This window comes from Symphalangus syndactylus, chromosome 11 (assembly GCF_028878055.3).
Source record: "Symphalangus syndactylus isolate Jambi chromosome 11, NHGRI_mSymSyn1-v2.1_pri, whole genome shotgun sequence".
NCBI classification, from domain to species: Eukaryota; Metazoa; Chordata; class Mammalia; order Primates; family Hylobatidae; genus Symphalangus; species Symphalangus syndactylus.
In genome coordinates, this window is record NC_072433.2 from 130,347,311 (window position 1) to 130,365,512 (window position 18,202).

Consider the following 18,202-nt stretch of genomic DNA (forward strand, 5'->3'; position numbering starts at 1 on the left):
CAGAGGGAGGTGCACCAGCAACCTCCCCCTTAGCCAGAACAGTCCACCCTGTCCCTGCCTTTCTGCTTGGACACATTCCTGTTCCCTTCTGGTTGACAAAACTCCCCCCACCTGCTCCCAAGCCATCCTCTCCATATCACGGAACCACCAGGGACATCAGAATCACCCAGAAAACGTGTCTAGAATGCCCATTCCTGGGCCCCATCCACGGTCTAATCCCATAGGTCTGAAAGCCGGCCCAGGAGTCTTTAGTTTTAAAGTCCCAGGCAACTTTGATGCAGGAGTTCCTCAGGCCATACAGTGAGAAACACTGACACGGATGGCACGCTCTCATTTTATACGACATATGATCTATACGCAAGGGAGAATATTTTATATCTATATATGGTTGTCCATAGCTACCGCCTGTCTACTTAACTATAGACAGATGATGGATAATAGATGCCGACGTATCCCAGGACACCCAAGTCTCCACCTCACCTTCACATGGCTTTCTCCCCTTGTTTCCTAGAAGGACACCTGTCACTGAATGTGGGGCCCGCCCTAATCAAGAATGATCCCACCTCAAAATCCTTAACTTCATCACACCTGCAAAGACCCTTTTCCCAGATGAGGTCCTAATCATAATTCTTTGAGGTTAGTATGTGGATGGATCTTTTTGAAGATTCAAACTACTACAACAGTATGATATAAACTAATAGTTTATATTAGTTTAATGTAAACTATTCTAAAGAATATAGATATTCTCCTTGAAAACTGGATCTCGCCAGGCATGCTGGCTCATGTCTGCAATCCCAGCACTTAGGGAGGCAGAGGCAGAAGGATCACTTGAGCCCAGGAATTGAGGACCACCCTGGACAACATAGGGAGACCCCATCTCTACAAAAGTAAAAAGGGCGAAAAACAAGTTTGAAAATTGGACTTCAAGCAAAAAACACAGGAAAGACATTTGAGTTCAAGTTCCCCAGAGGACAGAGCCTCAGGCCGCCTCTGGGCCCCTCTTCAAAGTGGGCGGGCTTTGCACTACAGCCAAGCAGAGCAGCCAATCAAATGGTTAGATTTTTCTTAAAGGTCACAAACCTTCCTTTAGGGTCTGCTTGTAAGCCCCGTGCATGCTTCATGCCCCCGCGATTTCTCTTGTTCCATCCCCGGCCTCTCCGCCCCACTCCTTTCCTGGCCCCTGCTAACTGGCCGACCCTGGGCCTCTTCCCTTCTCCCCGGGCTTCCTCTCCCCCGCAGTCATCCCATCCCTTGCCTTACACGCCATCTGCATGTGTGCCCCCTGCCCCATGCCATGTCTTCAGCTCTTGCCTGTCTGAGGCCCGGGTCCATAGAGCCCACTGGCCAATGGCCATGTCCACGCCTTGGCTGATGCCTCTTAGCCTGTCTGGGATTCCATTGCCTGGCACGTAAAATAATGATGACTTTGGAGGGCCGCTGTGCACGTGCAGGAGGCTACAGCAAAGACGCTCAGCATGTGGTAAGCGCTGAAGGTCTGAGGATGGTGGCTTCTAAGGCAGCATGCAAACAGCACGGCTGCTCCCTCGAGGTGGAGGAGACTTTGACTGGGAAGCAGGCCCGTGGCCAGGTCCTCCCAGGTTCAGGGGTCAGGGTACACAGCTGCTCAGCAAGACTCTTGGGAGGCCCCTGCCCTTCCTTCCTTCCTTCCCTGGTGCATGAAGCTTCGTCTCGGGCAGGGCCTTCCTGTTCTTTAGCAACAAGCCATGGGATTTAAAAAGTGTGAATCTCCCCCAGGAGACAAGAATCAAGGACTTGGACTTATCCTTACTAAAGTGCATATGACTGACAGCAGATCAGTTACCAAGAGAGAGCAAGTACGAGGACCCTGGCCGTGGGGTCGAGCTTGGCGCCCTGGCTTCAGACGGCGCTCAAGGGTCTCAGGCGCTCAAGGGTCTCATCACCCTCAAAGAGGGCAGTGCAGAATTGCCCACCACCAGGGGGCAGCAGAGCACCAGGGACCAATTTCTACCACTCCCCGGAGGGGTGAGAATGGATGCCTCTAACCCCAACCCATCTAGGCAGCCCCTCTTCCTTCCAGTCCAATATGTGCTACATCCACGCACCCCAGGGGTCCAGAGAGACCTCCAGGGAGCAGGAACCCCATTTCTTAGAGGCCATTTAGCCCAAGTAGTGACCGAAGCCCTTGACCTGTTACCCAAGAAGGGGCCCAGCCCCCATCCCAGGGTCCCAGTCCCCATCCCCGGGACTTCTTAATGCCTTAAAGTGGGGTCCCTGGGCCAGAAGCAGCAGCCTCACCTGGGAGCTTGTTGTAAACGCATATTCTCGGGCCCCACGCCAGACCAACAGAACCAGAATCTCAGGGAGTGGGCCTGCAATGTGGGTTTGAAGAAGCCCTCCAGGAAATTCTGATGCAGCTCAAATATGAGAACCAATGAATCAGGCCAAATAGCAACACTGCTTTCATTTGCACAGCCAGTGTTGCCATCAGGAAGGACAACATGCTGTGGTGGCAGTGCCCTGCACTACGAGGAGGCTGACCTGGAACGAGGGCACTGGACTCTGTGGGCCTGGCCTGTGCTGGCTGCAGTAGGTGGTTCGTATGTCCTGATGGATGAATGAGCTGGGTATAATGACGGCCTTGACACACAGCGCCCATGACCCAGCTCCCATCAGATCCAGAAGGAAGAGTTAAACGTACCCTTGGGGTTGTCAGTTCTCCAAAACGAGCGCTTCTGTGGCTGGAAAGGAGCCCCAGTGCTCCGCAGACTGGGCACTTCATGAGGCCACTCATCGGGAAGCATCAGAAGGGAGGGGACCCCATGGCCTGGATTCAGATCCCTGATTCATACAAGCTGGGATTCGAATCTGCTCAGGCGTCACAAACTCTCTGATCCCCAGCTTTCCTGCTCTGTCCCACTGGGGACAGTAACAGAACCCACCAAATAAGCTTGTTGTGGGGACAAAATAAGATCATTCATGAGACACCCTGGCCCGTAGTAAACATTTACCAATATCAGCGAATTTTCTTAATAAACAGGTCATGTAAGTTGTAAAAATCTATGGGTTCTCAATCTGGCTGTTCCTCTAAAGGGTAAACAGCGTTTCCACAGGACCCAGCAATTCCACTTGTGAGTTTACACCCAAGAGAAAGGAAAACTTATGTTCACACAAAAACATGTGCAAGAATGCTCTTGGCAGCACTATTCACAGTAGCCAAAAAAAGTGGAAACAGCGCACATGTCCATCAGCTGATGGTGGAGAAACAAAAAGTGCTCCATTCACTCAATGGAACATTCGGCCATGAAAAAGGAATGGTGTTCAGGTACATGTGACAACGTTCATGACCTTGAAGACGTAGTGCTGAGTGAGAGAAGCCAGACACAAAGAACCACAGACTGCTTGATGCCATTTATAGGAAACGTCCAGAACAGGCAAATCCAGAGAGACTGAAAGTGGATTCATGGTTAGCAGGGGCTGGAGGAAGTTGGGGAATTGGGGATGATGGTCAAGGTACAGGGTTTTTTTGGGGGGGAAATAAAATATTCTAAAGAGGATTGCGGTGATGGCTGCACACCTCTGTGGATACACTAAAACCCACTGTACTGTGGGCTTTTAACATGTGAATGGTGTGGTATGTGAATTTTATCTCAAAATAGAGCTGTTAAAAAAAAAAAAAAAAAAAAAAATCCATGCTTCTCCCAGGAGATTCTCTACAGCTATTTTAATTGTTAATGAGAGAAAACAGGTGCACCTCATGAACATTATAATTTTTCCCAAACGGATCCCTAAGCAAAAGAGTTTAGAAAAGGTGCCTGAGGCCACGTGCAGTGGCTCACGCCTGAATCTCAGTGCTTTGAGAGGGAGGCCGAGGCAGGCGGATTGCTTGAGATGAGGAGTTCGAGACCAGTCTGTGCAACACAGGGAGACCCTTATCTTTCCAAAAAAATTTTAAAAATCAGCCGGGCATGGTGGCGTGAGCCTGTAATCCCAGCTACGTGGGAGGATGAGGCAGGAGGATTGCTTGAGCCCAGGAGTTTGAGGCTGCAGTGAGTCAGGATCACACCACAGCACTGCAGCCTGGGCAAGACAGCAAGACCCTGTTTCAAAGCAAATAAAGAAAGAAGAAAGAAAAGAACAAAAGGAACAGGTGCTTGAGCTCAATTCCACTTCCAAGTTAGGGGCTCTGTCACAAGCCCTCCTTCAAGTGGCCAGGCCTACATAACACACCAAATCAAAGCAGTGCATTGAGTACTGCATTTGTTTAAAGGCCACAGACTTTCCCATCAGATTTGTCTGTAAACTCCATATAGTCCTGGAAGTGGGCTAGGCCCCCTGAGTTCCTCAGGGGTTCGAGGGTAACTTATCACCAGAAAAACTCCAGCGTCTCCAGGCCCAGAGAGTCAGGCTGGGAGCCCACAGCCATCCATGAAGCCAGCTCCAGGGAGGTCTGGCCTTGAGCCTGCCCTGGCCTTATCTCCAAGAGGATAAGTTCTTGCCCTACTCCAAGTGTTTGTCCAGAAGACCAAGGCCCAGGCAGGGTCCCAAAAAGTGAAGCGGCACCCTTCACTGATCAGAGGGAAGCGTCCGTGGCCCAGCCCTGGCAGAGTCACCGAGAGAACGGATAGGGCTCCTGGCACAAGGACCCTGGGTCTTCTGTCCCCTCCCTCACTAAGACCCTCCCACAGGGTGCCCTCACCATCCCATTGGCCTTCAGGCTCCGAGGGTGGCCTTTGGGTTCCCCGCCTTGACCCCTGGCCAGTTGCACGTCCTGCCCCTCCTCCCACTCCCAGGTGCCTCTGGGTCTCCACTCAGGCCGTCAAACCCAGCTCCACCAGGCCCCGGCCGTGTGCCCTTGGACAAGTGCGCGCTCCAGAGCCTCAGCCCCCTGTTCGAAAGAGCTTATGAGCTAAAGCGTGCCGAGCCCTGGGTGTGAGGCTGGGGTGACTGGCATTCCTGCTGGCTCTGGCCTCCGGGGCAGCACCTCCTCCAGCTCACTGCCCTCCACCCTTCCAGCTGCAGCTCCCTCCTGTGTCCCAGAACCGCCCAGTACTCCGGGGCTCCCAGGCTCATCTGGGCACGACTCTGCCCTCCGGACACAGCCCTCTGCACACCCCCTCCCCAGCCTGGCCCATCGCAGCTCTTCACGAAGACGCTTCATGGAATGAGTGAGTTTCCTAAGCACGTTTCTTTCCATTATCTCATTTGGTCCTCACAGCACCTGGAGGCAGGCAGACAGGCTGTTGCTTTATTTTACAGGTGAGAAACGGAGGCTCGGAGGCCTGGGCTCCAGGCCAGCTTCTTCCCTTCAGCTTCAGGGGGTTTCAAGATGGGGGAAGAGGGGCGCTGGCCAGGGGTTAACTGTGTTGCTGTCCACAGCCCCTGCATGGCCTATTCCTAAGAACAGTCCTTTGAAAAGACACCCTTTAAACAAAACCTCCCAGCCCAGCCAGGTGGAGCGGTGCCACTTCCCTGGGCCTGGCTTGACCCATCCCAAGGGTGGGGCTATGCATTCGCTGACTCAGTCCTGGTTCTGGGCCGGGGATCCGGCCAGAGCCAGAGCCGCTTTGCCTCCCTGGCCCGGCCTCAGACCCACAGCACCGGCTCAGTTTATCTCCCTTGTCAGGAAAAGAGGGAAGTGGCCCTAGGGACCCTGAGGGCCACTCGTGTGGAAGAAAATGTGGACAAGCTGTTCAGGCCAGTGAGAAGGGATGGTTCTTTGCAGCCAGTTCCTGCAACAGCCCTGAAACAGAAAATAGAGCCGCCCAGGGGCTTTGATGCCAAGCCAGACCCGGGTCTACACCCAGCTCCTCCAGCTCCCAGCACCGTGACCTTGGGAGACCTTGGGAACCCCTCCAGCCCGTTTCCTTGTCTACAGAATGGAGAAAAGGCTGCCTAATAATTATCCTTGTTGGGAAGGGCAATCAGGATGTTGAAAGGAGGTTGTGTAGTCTAGGAAATGCTGGGCACAGTGCCAGACACATAAGTAGTCCTCGATGAACTCCACTTATTTTTTAAAAGCTTGGTTATTGGTGAAATTCACCAGAAATCCTCCAGGGAAAGGCAGAGTGAGAAAAAACTACATTGCCAGAGTAGGGGGTTATGGGTGATCCCTCGGTGAGGGAGGAGCAGGAGAAGTGGATGATGGGATGCCGCCGGATGCTGCGGATGCTGAGACCGTCAGCGAGGGTGGGACCCCCAGTGGACGGGGAGGTGGTGCCCGGCACGGGGAGGGGCCTGGAGAGGAGGAAGGGGAGAAGGGCCAGGTGAGCTTCCGATCTGAGTGATCTGCGGCCATGTGAGAGGTTTTTAGGGGGTTGGGGGGTAGTCAGTGAGCCTGAGTAACTCTGACACGATCCCATCAGACAGCAGGAGCAGGGGAAGGGGTGTTTCAAGAGCTGTTGTCATGGCGGGAGGTTGGTCTCACTTGGATGTTCTTTCAAAGTCCCTTGGCAGTTGCAAACCAGAGATTGAAACTCTTTCTTCAACATCTGCCCGGGTTGCACATTTCTGTCCTTAGCTGATGGTAGGAAGGCCTGGCGGAAGGCCCCAAAAGGAGGGAAAGACACCAAGGGCCGGGTGTCAGTCAGGGTGCACCCCTACACGCAGATCAGGACCCAGAGGAGTCATGGAGAGCCCAGGCTGCCACCCCCACACTCTCAAGCCAGAAGGAGCCTTGGGGTTAAGCCGGGGCGTGTGTTCCCTGGCATGTGTGTTCATTCCTAAGGCCACCCCAGCCAACGGCTGCAAATGCAGCTGCTGAAACCAGCCTAAGCCCGTGGAAGGCCCCAGGGCACGCCATTCAGTGTGATTTCAGTGCTGCGTTAATGGGGGGAATGTCCCTTCCCGGCTGGGGCCCCGGTGTGTGCGGCATCTGCACTCTCCCGTCTGCGTGTGGCGTCTGCACTCTCCCATGTCTGCGTGGGTGTTCTAGGGGCACTCTGCTTTCCTCCTATGTCAAAGATGGGATGTTAGGGAAATGGCACGTCTGCGTGGTGCCAGCCTGAGTGGCTGTGAGTGTGGGTGAGTGGGTGTGGGTGAGTGAGTGGGTGTGGCTGAGTGGGTGCGGGTGAGTGTGGGTGAGTGGGTGTGGGTGAGTGTGGGTGAGTGAGTGTGGGTGTGTGGGTGTGGGTGAGTGGGTGTGGGTGTGGGTGAGTGGGTGTGGTGTCGGTGTGGGTGTGGATAAGTGGGTGTGGGTGACTGTGTGGTTGAGTGGGCGTAGGTGAGTGGGTGTGGGAGTGAGTGAATGGGTGTGAGTGGGTGTGAGTGTGAGTGGGTGTGGGTGAGCGGGTGTGAGTGTGGGTGAGTGGGTGTGGGTGTCAGCATGGGTGTGGGTGTGGATAAATGGGTATGGGTGTGGGTGAGTGGGTGTGGGTGTGGGTGTGAGTGGGTGTGGGTGAGTGGGTGTGGATGTGGGTGAGTGGGTGTAGTTGAGTGGGTGTGAGTGGGGGTGGGTGAATGGGTGTGGGTGTGGCTAAGTGTGTGGGTGAGTGGGTGTGGGTGTGGGTGAGTAGGTGTGGGTGAGTGGGTGTGGGTGTGGGTGTGGGTCTGGGTGTGGATGAGTGGGTGTGGGTGAGTGGGTGTGGTGAGTGGGTGTGGGCGAGTGGGTGTGGATGAGTGGGTGTGGGCGAGTGGGTGTGGGTGAGTGGGTGTGGGTGTGGGTGAGTGGGTGTGGGTGAGTGGGTGTGGGTGTGCGTGGGTGTGAGTGGGTGTGGGTGAGTGGGTGGGGGTGAGTGGGTATGGATGAGTGGGTGTGGGTGAGTGGGCTTGGGTGTGGATAAATGGGTGTGGGTGTGGGTGTGGATGTGGGCGTTGGTGAGTGGGTATGGCAAGGGCATGGTGTGGGCATGGGCATGGCTGTGCTGAGTGGGGGAGATTCATCCCTTGCTTGCCTTTTCCAGCTTCCTAGAGGTCGCCCGCATCCCTTGGCTCATGGTCCCCTTCCTCCGTCTTCAAAATGCATCACTCCAACCTCAGAGTCTGTTGTCCCATCTCCCCTCTGACTCTGACCCCCTCACCTCCCTCTTAGAAAGGGCCCCTGTGATGACATGGGGCTTGCCCAGCTAATTCAGGAAAACCTCCCCATCCAAAGGTCCTCAACTTAATCACATTTGCCGAGTCCCTTTTGTCACGTAAGGTCACATATCCACCGGTCTGGGGATTAGAAAATGGACATCTTTGGGGCAATTATTCCAACAACCACACACGCCACCATCTGTAACTGCATAGTTGGTGCAAGCAGCCTCCATCTAATAAATGCATTGGAATTTTATTCATATGACTTCAACTTTAGGGTTTCAGTATAATAACAGCTTCTCTTCCCATAGTTGTCACCAATATCCATTCCCCGCTTCTCACTTTGGTGATAGAATAGCTCAGCTTTCATTAGGCAGAAGACAACTTGGCTAAAACTACATTTCCCAGCCTCCTTTGCAGCAAGGGATGGCCATGTGCCTGTGGTTGGCCAGGTGAGTTCGAGCACAAGCAGTCTGCTCCACTTCTACATTAGGCCCTTAAAAAGAATGGGCATGAGCTCCAGTTGCCTTTCCTTCCTTCCCGCTATCTGGGATGTAGACATGATGGAAGGAGCTGAAGCAACCACTTTGGATCCAGAGGTTAAAAGCCATGTGCTGTGCCCTTAGATTCTGACACAGGAGAAATTCTTAAAAATTAAAAATAACAACAAAGCAAACCCCACGTGTTGAAGCTAGCAGAGCTGCCCTCCCAGCCCAGGGCCACCTCCCTCTGTGCTATCAGAGAGAAACAAGCATCTATCTTGTTTAGGATCGTGTTCTACACGGCCTCTTTTTCACCACAGCTTACACAGTGACCAGCTCAGACCCTTGGGCCTCTGTGTCTGAGACGTACCTCCAGTGAACTCCCGGGCCCTCTGCCTCCTCTCTCCTGCTCCTCACCACTGCTGAGCTTGTGGAAAGTGAAGGCAAGATGATCAAATTCCTTGTGACTCAGACAGAGAGGGAGACTTGCCCACAGCCCTGGCCACGGACCTGCAGCATCAGCTTTGGGACCCCTGGGAGCTGGTTAGAAATGCTGATGCTCTGGTTCCAGCTCAAACCTTGTGCATTGACCTTCGGATTGTAATGAGCCCTCAACCAGTGGGCCTGCATCTTGCCGCTGGAGAAGCTCCAGGCTCAGCCCTGCAGAGTTTTGCATCGTCCCTATCCCCTCCCGCTCCTTTCACCCCAACTTACTGGACCTCCAGCTGAACCCCAAATCCCTAGGGCTATTCAGGCCCCCATGAGGGAGGTAGGGGACAGGCAGGTCTAGACTCCCCATCTCTGCTCTAATGAAGGCAATACCACATTTTTTGTTTTATTCGACAGGATTCTGCGTAAGATTAATTTGCTCAAGTAGAGAAGTCAGCAAGTTCTCATCCTGACTAGTGTTCACTTTGGGGATTGCTGGAGGCTGGCAGGGCCTGAGGCAGCAGAGGCGGTGGCTGCAGGGAGCTGCAGGAACCCAGGTTCACTGCCTTATATCCATAACTGACAATCCCCTAGCTTCCTCTGGAGGAAGCTAACTCCATGGAGTCTCGTCTCCAGCTGCATTTGACACCGTTATTTCTGTTTAGATGGTGTTGGTTTTAGGTGATTTCAATGCATTTATTTAGTGGTTGAATGTTTACTACCTGCCAGGCCCTGATCTCTGTGTTGGGAATACCCCACTGGTGACAACCAGTCAACTTTCCTCCTGCAGGCTGTGTCTTAGTGCCGGAGATAGACAATTAACACATAAGACAGATGGTGCGTCAGTGGACACACTTGCTCCAGGGAAAAAAGGGGAAGGGGAGCTTCCTGGAAGAGGAAGAAGGTGGAAGGCCCCATGGGTACAATTACATTGAGCAGAAGAGAAAGAGGTGAGGTTATGAGTCCAGGGAAGAGATGTCCTGGCAGAGGGAAGAGCCAGTGCAGGGGCCCTGAGGTCAGAGCATCCTGGTGTTTGCCAAACCTCAAGGCTGGCCAGAGCATCCTGGCTGGAGTAAGGGGAGGCGGCAGGAAGGACACCAGGAGAGTGGGCAGGCACGGGTTCATGGGAGCAGCTGGTCTAGCCTAGCAGATGCTGCTGGAGGCCCCAGCTGTGCCCCTCTGAACACACAGTGTGGCTCATGCCAGCGGCTTCTTTCCTGCAGTCCCTGAGGGCTTTCTCTGACTGCAGGAGCAAACTCAGGGTTCGTCAGGGGCTGGCCAAAAGGGCTGGAGAGGAGGGTGCCTAACTCATTCCCGTCTGCCCAGGGCATTCCTGGTTTCAGCATTGAAAGTCCCACGTCGCAGACAACCCCTCAGTGCCAGGTAGCCTGGGACAGCTGGTCACCGTACGAGGAGGTGATGTCCCCAGAGCAGCCCTCCAGCAAGGAAGGTCAAGAACAGGTGTGGATGGCCGGGCGCAATGGCTCATGCCAGTAATCCCAGCACTTTAGGAGGCCAAGAGGGGCAGATCGCTTTGCGCCCAGGAGTTTGAGACCAGCCTGACCAACATGGTGAAATGCTGTCTCTACAGAAAACACAAAAATTAGCTAGGTGTTGGTGGCTCGCACCTGTACTCCCAGCTACTTGGGAGGCTGAGACTGGAGAATTGCTTGAGCCCAGGAAGCAGAGATTGCGGTGAGCTGAGATCGCACCACTGCACTCCAGCCTGGGTGACAGAGTGAGACCCCATGTCAAAAAAAAAAAAAAAAAGAAAGAATGGGTGTAGACACACCAGCTCCCCGCCCCATACATGGATGACTCTGAGGCATGTTCTAGTCGCCCCTGGGGCCCCCAGCAGGCACCCCACTCTTTATTGCCTTCCCCACCCTGCCTTACTTCCCCATTCCCTCACTTGTGCTCCCTGGGAGCACCTCCCTCTCCTTAAACTATTTGTACTCAGTTCCTTGCTTCAGGCTCTGCTTCTGGGGGACCCAATCTCAAACACAAGGAAGAAAAGGGCTCATGAATATTTGGAGGGTCTCGGCCACCGCATTGAGCTGCCCCTGACTTGTCAGGAAGGTTCTTGGAATTTCGGGCTGTCCGTGTCATGGGGCCCCTCTAGCCCTGTGCAAAGTCCTGGCCTTGAGTCAGAGCACACCACAGCTGAGAAGCAGGAGCATCCCGAGCACTAAGGTCACCCCTACTGCTCTGCCACGGCCACCTCGCCCTCTGACCCCTTCCGCAGCCCGTCCTCAGATGGAGGTGGCCAGGTCACAGCTGTGGGGAGCCGTCTGTGTCCTCAGGCGCACTGCTGGGAACCCCTGGGCTAGGGGGTGGCTCCTGCCCGCTGCCAGGCTATCCGCCGCCCAGCCAGTATCCCAGTGCTGACTCTGGCCTGCCTGCCTGGCGTGGCTTCCGGCCTGTCCTCAGCTGCTTGGTCTGGAGCCTGGGGACTGACCTTGGCCTGTCAGCCTGGCGTGCACTTGCTCTGTTTCCTTTGCCCGGCTCTGCCGATGCTGACCTCAACTTGCTTCCTTGGCCTTCAGCCCCTGGCCTCCCTCTCTCCATTGCCAGGCGGAGGCCAGATGAGATGATGAACTATGCAGGGTAGCCTGTGGCCCTTTTCTGTGCTGTGACCTGGCAGAGGCTTTGGTCCAGCCAGTCACACATGGGCAAGTGTGGCCTTCCCCAGCCAGCCAGGTGGCCCCTGCTGTTCTGTGCCAAGCCTGGGGGTTGCCGTGTGATCACATCCCCCAGAAACGGTGGCCACTGGAGCACAACGCCCCACACACCAAGCAGACGGGCCGTCGAGGTGTCCGTGAGTCATGCCTCACACCTGCAGCTACCTCGCCGTATTCAAGGCGAAACTCAAGCCTCCCTCCAGCCAGCCCAGACCCTGGCACTTGCTGCTGGGAGCTGCAGGAAAACCTGTCCTCACTCAGTTCTAACTCTAACAAGCTTTCCAGAAGCCCTTTCCCACCACCTGAGTTTCATCCTGCACCAATGTCAGCTCACCGAAAGTTCTTTTTTTCTCCAACTAACTTCACTGAATTGGCTAAATAACGATTTTGTTTTTTTGATCACGGCCATAAAAGAATGACTTGACTGGAGGTTTGCAAATCACTTTTCCTTTTCTTTCCCTTTTTTTTTTTTTTTTTTGAGATGGTCTCGCTCAGTCACCCAGGCTGTAATACAGTGGTGACATCTCGGCTCACTGCAACCTCCACCTACCAGGCTCAAGGGATCTTCCCACCTCACCCTAGTAGCTGGAACTACAGGCGCGCACCACAACGTCTGGCTAATTGTAAAATATATATTTTGGGCCATGGGGTGCCTCACACCTGTAATCCCAGCACTCTGGGAGGCCGAGGTGGGCGGATCACCTGAGGTCAGGCGTTCGAGACCAGCCTGACCAACATGGAGAAACCCCATCTCTACTAAAAATACAAAATTTAGCCTGGTGTGGTGATGCATGCCTGTAATCCCAGCTACTCGGGAGGCTGAGGCAGGAGAATCGCTTGAACCCTGCAGGCAGAGGATGCAGTGAGCCAAGACTGCGCCACTGCACTCCAGCCTGAGCAATAAGAGCCAAACTCCATCTAAAAAAAATAAACTAATTAGTTAATTAATTAATTAATTTAAAAATATATTTTGTAGCGACGGGGTTTTCGCTTGTTGCTCAGTCTGGTCTTGAATTCCTGGCCTCCAGCCATCCGTCTGCCTTGGCCTCCCAAAGTGATTTGACTCCTGGCTGCAAACCACGATTTTCTAAAAGACAGTTCCATTTTCTTTCAGATGAAAAGATTCTTTTAGAACCAAAGACAACTTTGCCTTTAATGGGATGAGCTCTTAGCAAGTGAATCCCACATCCTTTTTTGAATCTCAGTTATTTCATCTGTAATAAGTCTGTTTTATGTCCAAAATTCAAATCTAGGTGTTTTCAGTTCCTGCTGGAAGCTCTGCAGTGTGAACGGATTTATGAAGCACAGTAAGGAAAACACCCTTGTTCTTGGCCGTGTTCACATTATAGAAGAAGTAGAAATTCTTGGCCGGGTGTGGTGGCTCACACCTGTAATTCCAGCACTTTGGGAGGCCAAGGTGGGTGGATCACAAGGTCAGGAGATCGAGACCATCCTGGCCAACATGGTGAAACCCCATCTCTACTAAAAATACAAAAATTAGCTGGTCGTGGTGGTGGGTGCCTGTAATCCCAGCTATTTGGGAGTCTGAGGCAGGAGAATGGCTTGAATCCGGGAGGCAGAGGGTGCAGTGAGCCAAGATCACGCCACTGCACTCCAGCCTGGTGACAGAGCAAGACTCTGTCTCAAAAAAAAAAAGAAATAGAATTGGATGGATGGATATCCCATTTAACCTGATATGATTATTACCCATTGTATGCCGGTTTTAAACTATCTCATGGGCCCCATAAATATATACACCTTCTATGTACCCACAAAAATTAAACATTAAAAAATTTTATTTAAGAAAAAGAACAGTAGGCTGGGCACAGTGGCTCACACCTGTAATCCCAGCACTTTGGGAGGCCAAAGTGGGTGGATCACCCGAGGTAAGGAGTTTAAGACCAGCCTTGCCAACATGGTGAAACCCTGTCTCTACTAGAAATACAAAAAAGTTAGCCGGCCGTGGACACGGGCACCTATAATCCCGGCTACTTGGGAGGCTGGGTAACGAGAATCGCTTGAACCCGGGAGGCAGATGTTGCAGTGAGCCGAGATCGCGCCACTCCACTCCTGCCTGGGTGACAAGAGCAAGACTCCATCAAAAAAAAGGAAGGAAAGAAGGAAGGAAAGGAAGGAAAGGAAAGGAAAGGAAAGGAAAGGAAAGGAAGGAAGGAAGGAAGGAAGGAAGGAAGGAAGGAAGGAAGGAAAAAGAAAAAGAAAGAAAGATTAATGTTACCATTTTTCTTTAACTTTTAGGTTCAAGGGTACATGTGCTGGTTTGTTACATAGACAAAATGTGCTGGTTTGTTATATAGGCAAACTGTGCCATGGGGGTTTGTCATACAGATAATTTTGTCACCTGGGCTGGGTGCAGTGACTCATGCCTGTAATCCCAGCACTTTGGGAAGCCGAGGTGGGTGGATCACTTGAGGTCAGGAGTTCGAGACCAGCCTGGCCAACATGGTGAAACCCCGTCTCCACTAAAAGTACAAAAATTAGCTGAGCATGGTGGCAATTGCCTGTAATCCCAGCTACTTGGGAGGCTGAGGCAGGAGAATTGCTTGAACTAGGGAGGCGGAGGTTGCAGTGAGCCAAGATGGCACCATTACACTCCAGTCTGGGCAACAGGGTGAGACTCCATCTCAGAAAAAAAAAAAAAAGATAATTTTGTCACCCAGGTAATAAGTGTAATGCCCAATATGAATTGTCCTGCCCTGCTCTTTCCTCCCACCCTCTTCCCAACTTCCTCCGCACCTCCTCCCACCCTCCTCCCTTGAGCAGGCCCCAGCAGCTGCTGCTCCCCCATAGCGTCCGTGTGTTCTCACCACTGAGTCCCCACTTACAAGTGGGAACATGCTTCCATTGCTCAGTGTTTACAAATGCCATGTCCAGTCTCAGTTAATGCTTGTAACATCCCTAGGAGGGGAACTGACTACTGTCCCCATTTTACAATTGAATAAACAGGGCTCAGAGAGGTTAAGTTACTTGCCCAAGAGCACACAGCAAGATTCAGACCTACACCTTCCAGGGGCCAGAGGTGCCCTGGGTTACTCATTCTGGAATATCTGAGGTTCCTTTTGGAATCAGCATTTTTTGACTCTTCTGTCTTCTTGTGGGTTTTGTTTTTCCAAATCAAAACCAGTTGTTGTTGTTTTGATTTAGTTGGGTCCTGGTAAGACTTCCCCAAAGCAGGAAACGATGTCTTTCCAGAATAAATGAAAACTGTTTACACAATTGTCAAATGCTCTAACAGGAAATAAATCATATAGAATAACGCTGAAGAGCTGAAATGAATCTGTGTGGGCAGCTGAGTTTAACCCCAAAATTGATTCCAGCTTTTTTTGAAAACATCTTTCCCCTCTTTTTATGTGTTTGTTTCCATTTTATTTTTTCTTGCACAAATTTTCCAGACTAGCCTTTCTGAGAGGCTGTTAATGAGCCAAACGATTCTGCTAACCGTCGTTTTCAGAAGGGCCACCCGGCTCATGGTTCTCTTTATTCAGGCAAATCCATCAAGGCCCCGGTGAGTGTTGTCTAAATGTCTTATAGTTCATCAGCGTTCTCCGCATCAGGATTCAAGATGTGGGGGCCCCCTCCCATAGAGAGGCCACAGGCCATTCTGTCAGCCTGGGTCCCCGAAACCCCTCCCTGTTAGGGTCCCCAACCCTGTCCTCCTGAATCTAGGAGGCTCAGACATCTGAATTTAGATGCACACCCCATTTTAGACCCCCTGCTCGTTTTTTGGGGGTTTTTTTTGTTTGTTTTTTTTTGAGACGGAGTCTTGCTCTGTCACCAGGCTGGAGTGCAGTGGCGCAATCTTGGCTCCCTACAACCTCTGCTTCCCAGGTTCAAGCGATTCTCCTGCCTCAGCCTCCTGAGTAGCTGGGACTACAGGCACGCAGCACCACGCCCAGCTAATTTTTGTGTTTTTAGTAGAGATGGGGTTTCACCATGTTGGTCAGGATAGTCTCGATTTCTTGACCTTGCGATCCGCCTGCCTCGGCCTCCCAAAGTGCTGGGATTACAGGCATGAGCCACCGCACCTGGCCGACCCCCTGTTCTCTTAAAGAATACCTGGGCAGGCTGGGCGTGGTGGCTCATGCCTGTAATCCCAGCACTTTGGGAGGCTGAAGCAGGAGTGTCACCTGAGGTCACGAGTTCGAGACCAGCCTGGTCAACAGGGTGAAACCCTGTCTCTACTAAAAATACAAAAATTAGCCAGGCATAGTGGCGGGAGCGTGTAATCCCAGCTACTGGGAAGGCTGAGGCAGGAGACTCGCTTAAACCCAGGAGGCAGATGTTGCCATGAGCCACCCACAGCCTGGGTGACGAGATTGAGACTCTGTCTCAAAAAAGAAAAAAAAAAAAAAAAACCTGGGCAGACAGAATCGTGTACCACAATTCCTTGAGCCCAGCTAGGAGCTGAGGCCTCTGTGTGGGTGAGTTCGCTGAGGAAAGGGTTCTTGGGATGATGGAGGACTCTGGCCACCCCCGACCCCAGCTCAGACCAGCCTAGCCCAGTGGGCAGCAATGCATGGCCCAGAGAACAAACCTCTGAAGGTTTAAGAGCAGCTGAAGAGCTATGAAAAGTGGTCAACTACAGCTTTCAAAGTTGCTGCAACTTCAACAAATGACTTTTACTTGTTTCTACTTCCCTGTACCCAAAACATGAAAAATACATGGAGGGAAAGGTAGGGATTGTGTCAGCCACGTGTTCCCAACCCGTTTACATCAGGAGAAACTGAATAAAGAAAAACCCTGTATCCGGGTTTCCAGTTATCCAACCATCTATTCAAAAAAAATTTTTTTTTGGATACAGGGTCTTCCTCTGTGGCCCAGGCTGGACTGCAAGAGCGCCATCTCGGCTCACTGCAACCTCTGCTTCCCGGGTTCAAGCGATTCACCTGCCTCAGCCTCCTGAGTAGCTGGGATTACAGGCTCCTGCCACCATGCCCAGCTAATTTTTGTATTTTTAGTAGACATGGGGTTTCACCAGGTTGGCCAGGCTGGTCTTGAACTCCTGACCTCAAGTGATTCACCCTCCTCGGCCTCGCAAAGTGCTGGGATTAGAAGTGTTAGCCACCGCACCTGGCCTATTCAAAAAATTCTCTATGGGGCTTCCACCATATACAAGGTATGGACAAGCAGGAACGGAACACACACAGCCCCGCCCACCTGGCGCTGACAGCGAGGGAGACAGACCATGCGACTATGGAAAAAACCAGAGCTAGAAAATAGGTGAGCAGTAAAAGCAGATTTCATTGAGGAACTGTTGAAATGAGGGAAGAGACCTCGGTGGAGACCTGGGCTCCATTCTGAATACAGCGGTGATGAGTGGGGATGTCACCTGGAGCAGGGGTTCAGCGGATCCAAAATGGCTAAGAGGAGGTCGGGCGCAGTGGTTCATGCCTGTAATGCCAGCACTTTGGGAGGCCGAGGCAGGTGGATCACTGCAGGTCAAGAGTTCAAGACCAGCCTGGCCAACATGGTGAAACCCTGTTTCTATTAAAAATACAAAAATTAGGCAGGCTTGGTGGGACACACCTGTAATCCCAGCTACTTGGGAGGTTGAGGCAGGAGAATCGCTTGAACCCGGGAGGCGGATGTTGCAGTGAGCTGAGATCGCGCCACTGTGCTCCAGCCAAGGTGATAGCTCAAGACTCCATCTTAAAAAAAGAAAATGACTAAGAGGAAACATTAGGTGTGGGGAGAAGTTCTGGCTAAACCAATGTAACAGGACTCTTGCTGAAGGCAGGCCAGGTGAACAGACACCCCCGAGGGGCGGTGCCGGGCGAGGAACTGATCACGTGTCGGGGGTGGGGGACTTTTCCTAATTGACTCTGGGTGCTCGCTAAAACTGGACAAAGCCAAGACAAGTGTAGAAGCCCCCAGGCCAAGGCCTCCTGGAGAAGAGGGTTCGGAGGAGCCTGACCAAAGCTTGGTCGAGGAGAGGGTCTTCGTCATGATTATTGGGGGCTCTGACCCCGTTTAGGAAGATGGGTACTGTGCCTGTGAGATCTGAAGGGGGAAGGGCGTTCTTGAGGCAAGAAGGCTGGGGTGGAATTCCAGACAAAGGCAACAGCACAGGGGCAGGGTGAGCCGAGGTCTGGAGAGATGGCCTGCGGCGAGGCCCCATGCACCTCACGGAAGGTTCCAGAACACCCTGCACACACAGTCTCCATCATTCTCTCTAGGCCTGGCCTTGCATCAGACAGGGTCCGAGTGAGCGCTGCCTCAAATGTGACATTTCCACCAGAGCCCCAGCCCCCGTGCCTGCCTTGCCAGCATCGGCCTGTGGGGGCTGCCCCCTCCACAGGTCCTCGTCCTTGTCGGCCAAGGGCAGCATTCCCGCAGCGGGGAGCCATCGGCAGAGACTGGGAAATAGGGTAACTTGTTCCAGATGTCCGGAGCAAATCCAGGCCCGGCTTCTCCAAGGGACTGTTTGGCTTTCTGAAGTTTACAAACAGCAGGAGGAGGGGCATCTCCTGAGAGGCGCGGCCAGGACCCCCCGTGTGTGATCATGTGTGTGAGGGGGGCTCAGGGCTGCGGAATGCCATCCAGTGTCGTCTGAAGTCCACACGCAGAGTCTGGGGCCCACATCCATGCTTCCCCACC